The sequence below is a fragment of the Trichosurus vulpecula genome, chromosome 7 (genome assembly GCF_011100635.1).
Source record: "Trichosurus vulpecula isolate mTriVul1 chromosome 7, mTriVul1.pri, whole genome shotgun sequence".
In the NCBI taxonomy this organism is placed as follows: Eukaryota; Metazoa; Chordata; class Mammalia; order Diprotodontia; family Phalangeridae; genus Trichosurus; species Trichosurus vulpecula.
This window is the reverse complement of record NC_050579.1, coordinates 158312435-158323294: the sequence shown is the minus strand read 5'-3', so window position 1 is coordinate 158323294 and position 10860 is coordinate 158312435. Positions and strand designations below refer to the sequence as shown.

The 10860-nt window shown below is 37.4% G+C and overlaps 1 pseudogene; it reads right to left on the bottom strand.

Moving 5' to 3' along the window:
- Window positions 1-4677: 4677 nt before the first annotated feature.
- LOC118857690 lies at window positions 4678-9291 on the bottom strand (annotated as a pseudogene).
- Window positions 9292-10860: the final 1569 nt, after the last annotated feature.

Here is a 10860-nt window from a genome sequence, read left to right as displayed (position 1 = left end):
AAACTGCTGGGAAAACTGGAAAATAGTATGGCAGAAACTAGGCATAGATCAACATCGTACACAGCATACCCAAATAAAGTCAAAATGGGTACAAGGCTGATACTATAAGCAAAATAGGAGAGCAAGGAATAGTTTACCTGTTAGATTTATGGAGAATGGAAGAAGTTGTGACCAAACAAGAGATAGAGAACATTATGAAAGGCAAAATGGATAATTTTGATTACATTAAATTGAAAAGTTTTTACACGAACAAAGCCAATGCAACCACAACTGGGAGGGAAGCATAAAATTGGGAAAGAATATTTAGAACCGGTATCTCTGATAAAGAACTCATTTCTTAAACATATAGAGAACTGAGTCAAATTTATAGGAATACAAGTTATTGCCCAATTGATAAATGGTCAAAGGATAGGAGCAGGCAGTTTTCAGATGAAGAAATTAAAGCTATCTATAGTCATACAAAAAAATGCTCTAAATCATTATTGATTAGAGAAATGCAGATCAAAACAGCTCTGAGGTACCACATCACACCTATCAGATTGGCTACCATGATGAAACACGAACATGATAAATGCTAGAGAAGATGTGGGAAAATTGGAACATTAATGCATTGTTGGTGGAGTTGGGAACTGATCCAACCATTCTGGAGAGCAATTTGGAACTATGCCCAAAGGGCTATAAAAATGTGCATACCCTTTGTCTCAGCAATACACCTTCTATATCCATATCCCAAAGAGATAATATAAATGGGAAAAGGACCCATGTACAAAAGGACAAAAGGAAAAGGACATGTACAAAAATATATATATCAGCTCTTTTTGTGGTGGTAAAGAATTGGAAATTGAGGGGATGCTCACCATTTGGGAATGGCTGAACAAGTTGTGGTATATGAATGTAATGGAATACTATTATGCTCTAAGAATGATGAGCAGGCCAACTTCAGAAAAACCTGTAAAGACTTATGTGAACTGACTCTGAGTGAAGTGAGCAGAACCAGGAGAACATTGTACACAGTAACAGCCATGTTGTGCAATGACTAACTTTGATAGATGTATCTCTTTTTAGCAATGCAAAGATCCAAGACAACTCCAAAGGACTCCTGATGGGAAATGCTATCCACATCCAGAAAAAGAACTATGGAGTCTGAATGAAGGTTGAAGCATATTATTTGCTCTCTTTCTCTTTTTTTTTCTTTTTTGGTTTTTTCTTTCTTGTGGTATCTCCCATTGGTTCTCACTGTTCTTTACAACATGACCAATGTGAAAATAGGTTCAATATAAATGTATATCAAATCACACATCATCTTGGGGTGGGGGGAGGGGAATATGGGGAGAAAATTTGGAACTCAAAATCTTATGGAAGTGAATGTTGAAAACTAAAAATAAATAAATTTTAAAAAAATACATGCCTTTGAAAATGATATTTATTTCAAGGAGAGCAAGGAATGCCCAGTGATAGCACTTCAGACACTCTGTGGGTTAGGGGGTAAGCACAGGGGTAAAAGAAGGACTCTAGGGCAGTAGAAAAGACCCTTAACGTGTAAAGAATGTGTTCTGGGTTTGCAGCTAATTGAACTCATAGCTAGCTGATTAGACGACTTTACTCATAGAATGTTGATGAATGGACTAATGTTAACCTGGAGGCTGGGTTCTAGAAGCACAAATTAGTTAGTTTCAACCTGTTTACCAGATTTATTCATGATGAATATTTAAAAGACATCCTAATCAAATTTTTGGGTGACCCAATGGGAGGAATAGCTAAAATGGTAGATGACAGACTCAAGATTTAAAATGATCTTGATGTGCTGGAACATGAGCTAAAACCAACAAAAATGAAATTAACAGAGACAGATTTAAAGTTTAGTATTTCCATTTCAGAATAGCCAATGGTTTTGACAGCTGTTCAAGTGAAGAAGGTCTGGGATTTTAGGTGACCATAAACTCATTATGAGCCAGTAGTATGGGATGCTGTATCAAAAGTAATTTTAGGCTAGTGGTAGTATCCAGATTATGGGGGGTAGCAGGGACTAATTTATGCACTGCTCAGAGACCACATCTAAAGTATTGTGTTCAGTTTCAGAGGCCACATTTTAAGAAGGGTGTTGACCAAATCGTGTGTCCAGAGGAAGAAAATAAGTATGATGAGAGGCCTGGAAATAATATCATTGACAAGCACTTGAAGGACTTTGGGGTATTTGGGCTGGAGAAGGGAAGTATTAGACACAGTCACTATCTTTAAATTTTATTTAGACAATTGCTTCTAAAAAAGTAAGTAGACGTGTTATTACAAAGGGCAGAACCAATGGATAAGAGTTATAGAAAGATAAATTTTAGCTTGATATGTAGGGTGGAGAATTTTGGATTCAGAGTCAGAAGACCTGGGTTTGAGCATTAGCTATACCACATACTGTATGCGTGAAACTTTTAGTAATAAATAGACCCTCTCTGTCTCAGTTTCCTTACCTATAACATGGATATAGTGATACAATAGAGGGAACACTTGGTCTGGAATCAGAGAAGCTGGGTTTAAATCCCCGCTCTGATACTACCTCCTTGACCTTGGGCAAGTGGCTTCCTGTTCTGAGGTTTTTCCCTTCTTCATCTGTAAAATGAGGGGGTTCTGAGGTCCTATGGTACCTTCCTGCCCACAGTATACCATATTTCCCCATGTATAAGACACACCCCTTTTCGAAAAAATTTGGGGTCTAAAAACTGGGTGCGTCTTATACAGTGGTTGTAGTTTTTTTTTTTACTTGTATTTCCTGCTTTTTTGTGCTTGTTGTCTTTGCTCTCATTGTTTCACACTTGTTACTGGTATATTAGGTTATGTTTTGCCACATTCTGCCCAGAAATGGCTCAGAAAAGATTTTCATACAGTGCTGAATTCAATTTAAAAGTGATCCAGTTTGCAAGAGTGAATGGAAATCATGCTGCTGGACTTAAATTTGGTCCTCCTCCAACTGAGAAAACAATCCGAGACTGGCTATGGGAAGAAGAAATCCTATTGAAAATGCCATGGCAGAAGAAGGCCTTGAGAGGCAAGTCAGCAAAATGACCTGATTTAGAGAGGGAATTGAAGATATGGATTGAAGAGCAAAGGGCATTTGGAATTTCTGTGTCCACAAAGATCGTTCATCATGAGGCAAGAATTGCTGATGAAAAAGAAGTTACTGATTTCAAAGGAGGATACAACTGGTGCTTCAGGTTCATGAAACAGAATGGACTAAGCATGCGTACATGCACCAGACTTGCCCAAAAGATGCCTGAAAGCTATGAGCAGATGAATAAAACTTGAGTTCAATAACTTTATGTAATACATTTTTTTTTTCAAATTTTGGGCCCCAAAATTAAGGTGTGTCTTATACACAGGAAAATACGGTAAGTTGTTGTAAGGCTCAAATGAGACAGTGTATATGAAAAACTGTGTGAACTGTAATATAACTCATAAATGCCAATTTTTATGAGGAAGAACTTTCTAACACTCTGACCTTTTCCAACAAAAGAAAAAAAAAAGCCTTGTGACTGTGACATGGTGAGATCTTCAATTTCTTGTTGCTTGGTAGATGACCATATTTCAGGAATATAGTAGAAGGAAATCCCAAATCCAGTGATCAGTTGGGTTCAATGGTTTTAAAAGACTCTTCCCACTTTAAGATTATATGAATATAAGTGGCTTTATGCTCTGCTTATGATATGGGCAGGACCATTCTCGTCCATTCTTCTTTTAAGATCATAAAAATACAAATGAACCATTCTTAGGGCCTATGTCAAATTAGACTCACTCTATGACCCTTGATAATTATAGAGTTCTGAGGGGATTCATGTGTCATTTCCTCATTCCCCTAGAATGTAAATAATTTATTCTTGTTTAGTCCTTTATGATTGCTCACTCACGATTATCTTTTTACGTTTCAGTTGACTCCTGTGTTTATATTTCAAGTTTTTCTCTACTCTGGTATTTTCATTAGAAATGCTTAGAAGTCCTCTATCTCAATAAAGATCCATTTTCTCCTTGTAGGATTATACTCAGTTTTGCTAGGTAAGTTATTCTTGGTTGTAAGCATATATTTTTTCCTCTCTGGAATATCAAAAGCCAAGTTCTCCAGTTCTTTATAGTGGTGACAGCTAAATTTTGTGTCACACTGACTATATCTTCTCAGTGCTTGACTGTTTCCTTTCTGGTTGCTTGTAATACATTTTTTAAACTTGGAATTTCTGAATTTTGAATGTAATATTTCTGACACTTTTCATTTGAGGGTTTCTTTAAGGAGGTAAACAGTGGATTTTTTTTATTTCTACTTTACCCTCTAGTCTGTAGAGGTCTGGGAAATTTTATGATTTTGTGAAATGTATCTAGGCTATTTTTTGGTCACAGTCGTCAGGTTGTCTGATGATTCTTAAATTATCTTTCCTCAATCTGTTTTCCATGTCAGTTGTTTTTGCTATGAGATAACTTATTTTTTTTGGTTTTCGTTCACTCATGTGACTTTGTTTTAATATTATTGTTTCATGGAGTCTTTGCTGGCTTTTAAAAAAACTTTTTCAATTCAACTTTATTTTTGTAATCTGAAAAGTATACAGAGTATAGTTATTAACTACAAACTAGCACAAGACTGCTTGACAGGAATCTGGAAGTATCAGTCTGATTCCATATCACAATTCAAGATTTTTTTTTTCTTTAGGGAGTGTTATCACTTGGGAAGGGATATTCAGAGGGGAAACATGGTCCTACAATCCAACCAGAAGGAATGCTATTTTCTAAGAAACCACACAATTCTTCTATACTTCCCTGGGCTTAGGTCAGCTTAAACTGGCTCTGGGTCAGATGATGCTTGTCTAGAGCTTTGCACCCATTACTTAGGGAAAAGGTGGTATGAAGCTCCTGAATGTCACAATAGGCCTGTTAGAACTTGTCTTGTAGACTTCTTGGCAGACCTTGGACTTTAGGCATGAGGTCCATGAAGGTCGACTGACTAATTTCAGGGCAATGCTACAGGACATGCCCAGAGTCTGGGTTTCCAGGAACTGTGTATCATCATCCACATCTTCTGACTGGCTCCTATTCCACTTGATCCACAGATCAAATAATGTCTTACGGTAATTTTGTTGATCCTCAGAACCTTGCTTGCTTTGGTAAGTCAATTCAGTTGCTTTATAGAGCTGGTACAAGAGTTCTCTGATGTCATACTTGGCACCTCTGCTATTTTATTTTTTATGCTTAAGTAATACTTTTTTAAAAATTTAGTATTTTATTTTTCAACATTTTTTTAAAAACTGAGTTCCCAATTCTCTCTTTTACCACTGCCCTCAATGAGAAGGCAAGCAATTTGATAATAAGTTATACATGTGTAGTCATGTAAAACATACTACTGTATTAATCATGCGGCAAAAGAAAACATAGACCAAAATGAAACCCCAAGAAAAATAAAGAAAGTAAAAAAAAAGTGTGCTTTGATCTGTATTCAGACTCCATCAGTTCTTTCTCTGGGAATAGATAGCATTTTTCATCATAAGCTCTTCAGAGTTGTCTTAGATCATTGTATTGCTGAGAATAGCTAAGTCATTCACAGTTAATCATCTTACAATATTGCTGTTAATGTATACAGTGTTTTCCTGCTTCTACTTATTTCACTTTGCATCAGTTCATGTAAATCTTTCCAGATTTTTCTGAGAGCATCTAGTTCATCATTTCTTATAGCACAATAGTATTCCATCACAAACATCAATTGTTCAGCCATTCTTCAGTTGATGGGCATCCCCTCAATTTCCAGTTCTTTGCCACCAGAAAAGAGCTGCTATAAATATTTGGACCTAGTTCCAAATTGCTCTCCAAAATGTTTTAATCAGTTCACAACTCCACCAATAGTAAATTAGTATCTCAATTTCCCCACATCCCCTCCAACATTTGTCATTTTCCTTTTCTATCCTATTAGCCAATCTAATAGGTGTGAAGTAGTACCTCAGTTTTGTTTTAATTTGCATTTCTTCAATCAATAGTGATTTAGAGCATTTTTAATATAGCTATAGATAACTTTAAATACTTCATCTGAAAAGTGACTTCATATTTTTTGATTATTTGTCAATCAGGAAATGGCTCTTATTTTTACAAATTTGACCCATTCCCCCATATATTTGAGAGATGAGGCCTTTATCAGAGAAACTTGCTCCAAAATTTTTTTCACAGTTATGATTGCTAACAGTATTTCCCTCCATTCTATCTCCCCCCCGCAAGTTAATTCTATTCTCTCCTTTTACCCAGGCCATCCTCAAAAGTGTTTTGCTTCTGACTACCATCTCCCCAATCCACCTGGCCTTTTATGAGCACTCTTCTCTTGTCTTATCTCTTTCCTCTCCTACTTTCCTGTAGGGTAAGATAGATTTCTATACCCATCTGAGTGTGTGTGTGTTTTCCCTCTTTAAGCCAATTCTGATGAGAGTAAGGTTCAAGTATTCCCCGTTACCTCCCCCATCTTCCCCTTCACTGTAAAAGCTCTTTCTTGCCCCTTTTATGTGAGATACTTTACCCAATTCTACCTCTCCCTTTCCCTTTCTCCCAGTACATTCTTCTTTCTCATCCCTTAATTTTATTTTTAAAGATATCATCCCATCATATACCTGTGGCCTCTTTCTACATATACTCCTTCTAACTGTCCTACTAATGAGAAACTTCTTATGAGTTACAAGTATCATCTTCCCATGTAGGAATGTAAACAGTTAAACCTTATTAAGTCCTTTATGATTCCACTTTCCTGTTTACCTTTTCATGCTTTTCTTGAATCTTGTATTTGAGTTAAATGTTCTATTTAGCTCTGGTCTGTTCATCAGGAATGCTTTAAAGTCCATTGAACGTCCATTTTTCCCCCAAAGGATTATACTCAGTTTTGCTGGGTAGGTGATCCTTGGTTGTAATCCTAACTCCTTTGCCTTCCAGAATATCATATTCCAAGCCCTCTGATCTTTTAATGTAGAAGATGCTACATCTTGTGTTATCCTAATTGTTGCTCCACAGTACTTGAATTATTTCTTTCTGGCTACTTGTAATATATTCTTCTTGAGCTGAGAACTCTGGAGTTTGGCTGTGATATTCCTGGGAATTTTAATTTTGGGATCTCTTTCAGGAGGTGATTAGTGTATTTTTTTCAATTTCTATTTTACCCTCTGGTTCTAGAATATCAGGGCAGTTTTCCCTGATAATTTCTTAAAAGAAGATGTCTAGGCTCTTTTTTTGAGCATAGTTTTCAGGAAGTCCAATAATTTTTAAATTACCTCTCCTGGATCTATTTCCTAGGTCAGTTGTTTTTCCGGTGAGATATTTCACATTGTCTTCTATTTTTCCATTCTTTTGGTTTTGTTTAATTGTTTCTTGATTTCTCATTAGTTTCCATTCACTCAATTCTAATTTTTTCAGAATTTAAGGAATTATTTTCTTCAGTGAGGTTTTGTACTTCCTTTTACATTTGGCCAATTCTATTTTTTAAGGAGTTCTACTCTTTAGTGAATTTTTGTGCCTGTTTTTCCATTTGCCCACTTCTGCTTTTCAAAGCTTTCTTCTTCTTATTGGATTTTTGTGTCTCTTTTACCATTTGGCCTATTCTGTTTTTTTAAGGTACTATTTTCTTCAGTATTTTTTTTTTTGTGTCTCTCTTACCAAGCCATTGACTCTTTTTTCATTATTTTCTTGTATCATTCTCATTTATCTTCCCAATTTGTCCTCCACTTCTCTTGATTTTTAAAATCCTTTCTGAGTCCTTCTATGGCCTGAGACCAATTCATATTTTTCTTGGAAGCTTTGGATGTAAGAGTTTTGACTTTGTTGTCTTCTTCTGAGCATGTGTTTCGATCTTTCTTGTCACCATAGTAATTTTCTATAGTCAGAATTTTTTTCTGTTGTTTGCTCATTTCCCCAGCCTATTTCTTGACTTTTAGCTTTTTGCTAAAGTGGGGCCCTGTTTTCAGTGTGGAGGGCACACTCTCCCAAGCTTCAGGGGTTTTGTGCAGCTGTTTTCAGAGATACTTCTGGTGACTTGTAAGTTTTCATTTCTTCCAAGGCAGTATGATCTAAGGAGAGGTATTTCCTACTCTCCTGGCCTGTGCTGTGGTCTGTGAATGACCACAAGCACTCTTTTCTGCCCTGGAACTGTGATGAGGGTCCCTGTTCCACTGTGGTTACAAGCTTTGCTGTACTAGTGCTCCTTCTCACCGTGGGATTGCCACCAAGGATTCAAGTGCGGGCAAAGCAACAGATTCCTGTCTCTAGTGTTCTCAAAGAGACCTCTGTAATCCTCTGACCAATTTGACCCCCTTACCATCTGTGGCATGATAGCTCTGGAAACAGCTGCTGCTGCTGCTGATTCAGTCACTTCCAAGGTCCTCTCCTGGTTTGCTGGGGCCTGGTCTGTGCCGGCTTCATCTCTTAATGCTATTTCAGGCTTATGGTGGAAAGCAATTGAAATGACATGTGACATTCAGGTCCTGGGTGGTGGTGGTTGTTGTTTTTTAAATAATTTGAGGGGGAAGGTTTAACATCCTGACAACCTTTTAAGTTGTCTTGGGCTAGAAAATTGATTTACCCTGTCCTTTTGTGGGTTCTGATGTTTCAGAATTTGTTTTAGGGCACTATTTAAAGGTCTGTGGAGGGGTTTTGGGAGAGCTTAGGTGAATCCCTGCCTTTCCTCTACTATCTTGGCTCTGCGCCACCCCCACCCCCCCGCCCCCAATATTTTCCACAGCATACTTATATGCTTGGGGCTGAAGGTTGCTTGGCAGAGAACCCAGTGACATGAAATAGTCTTTGTCTCTTGAAACGTCTTCTGCAAAATAATCTTCATCTTCCTCTAAAGATTCTTGGTTATTAGCCACTTCTGGTGAGATTGGGAGGAATTTGTCTATAGTCAGCTTTAATTCTTCTAGTGTTTATTTCTCCTCTTGGATTTCAGACAAGATTTTCTCTTCATCAGACACAGATTTTTGTGGTAACAAAACTGACGCTTGTGGCATCTTCTTTGTTCAAGTCACTACTATTGGCATTCATTAATATATCAGTTTCTTTTGATGGCTGAACTTTGTAAAATATGATCTCTGTAGATAAATGTGGTTTCTCCTGTGGTACCTGTGGTATGCTCATTCTCTCTTGGCTGATAAGCTCACTTGAAGATTTGGAATTGAGTTCAGCCACAATCTGTTTTGCATTATTAAGTATCATATCAGAGACACTCTTCTCCATCTGTGACAGACTTGTTTTTGTTCCTGCAAGCCAGAGAGTCTTTTTGCCAATAGTAGATGTATGGTCCATGCAAGTTTCCTTTGTGCCAGTAGTAGTTCATGGCTGAAGCTATACCCAGATAGTTTTCCTTCCCATTCCAATCTATTGATGATGCCCGAGGATACAGCCATAGAAGCTAGTTTGGTTTTAATTTGGTTCATTTTAATATTCATAGAATTTATTGATCAGGTAAGGTTTTTTACCTTTTGCTCTAAGCTACTAATTCTCTTTCCAAATCTTTTTTCTATAGCTCTCGTTTCTTTTCCTATTTTTCTCCCTAGCACTCTCTTTTGACTTTAAGAATCATGTTTAGATTTTTTTTTGAAACTTTTGCATCATCTCTTCCAGGAATTCTGGTTGAATGTGTGCACAAGTTGAGTTTTTATTTGAGATTTTGCTTGTAGATGTTTTGGAGTCATTTCCTTCTTCTAAGTTGTTTCTTGAACATATTTTTTACCATAATAGCTTTTTTATGATGGGATTTTAAAAACTTACTCATTCTTCCAACTTCCTAGGAGTTTATTCAGGACTTTATTTTAGCCTCTACACACTTCTAGGGGGCTAGTATATCTAGTCTAAATCTCTGTCTTCTGTCTTGCTGTTTTCTTATAGAGCATTGTGTTATTCCTTGTTATTCCTTGTTATTCCTTGGGAACTGTAACTTTCCAGAGTTCCTAAAGTGGTCTGATCCAGGGCAAAATCTGATTATTGCCTTTCTGGTCTCAGCTCTGAAAGTTGCACCATACTTATATGGGCTTGTCCCTGGTTAGACATTCACATATACTGTTGCTAGACTCCACTATCAGCCAGCTGGAAAGCTTTACAAGTTCAGAGTGAAGGAACTGCAGGCTCCTTTTTGATCTGGGATTCCTACCCTGATTATTCTGCTGCAGGCTTTGCTCTTCTCCTGGGGTCCGAACCACACTGCTACTATTTGTTTCTAAACTTGTTCTTCTCTGAGTACATCTCTTAGGACCCACAACTGGCACCCTAGATAGTTACCCATAGGCACAAATCCCCTCTTGAATTTACCCTGGATCTATGACCTGGAACTGTGTAGTAAATAAGAGAGATGCCCATTGGTACCTGTTCCTACATCCTATACTAGGTCAGGGTCCTCTTGTATGACTATAGGACCTCTTCTTGCCCTATTACACAACCTCAATCCTCTTAGTTTCCATGCATTGGAATGCCCCACTGTAACAACAATGCTGCTTGCAGTTGCTGTGGAGGTATAAGGCCAGTAACACCAGCACATAGGAAGGCTGCTAGCACAGGTTCTTTGATCTGCTTTTCTAAGGAAAGCAACTTTAAGGGGTTTACAATCTTACTTTAATTAAACATACATATACCATTCACTTAGTTTAGGGGAAAAAGTCAGCACCCTGAACTTCAGAGAAAACACAAACAGAAATTACAAGCAGAAATTATGTAAACAGAGCAAATAACTCATCAGCAGACAGGGCTTCTAACTGTCTATCCATAGCAATAATACATAGTTACCAGAAAGAGAAGTACCGATACCTGGGTTTTCAAAGCTGGGGAGCTCCTTAATGGCTAGCCAGAGTCTCGTTTGGCCAGATCACATGAACACTCTTC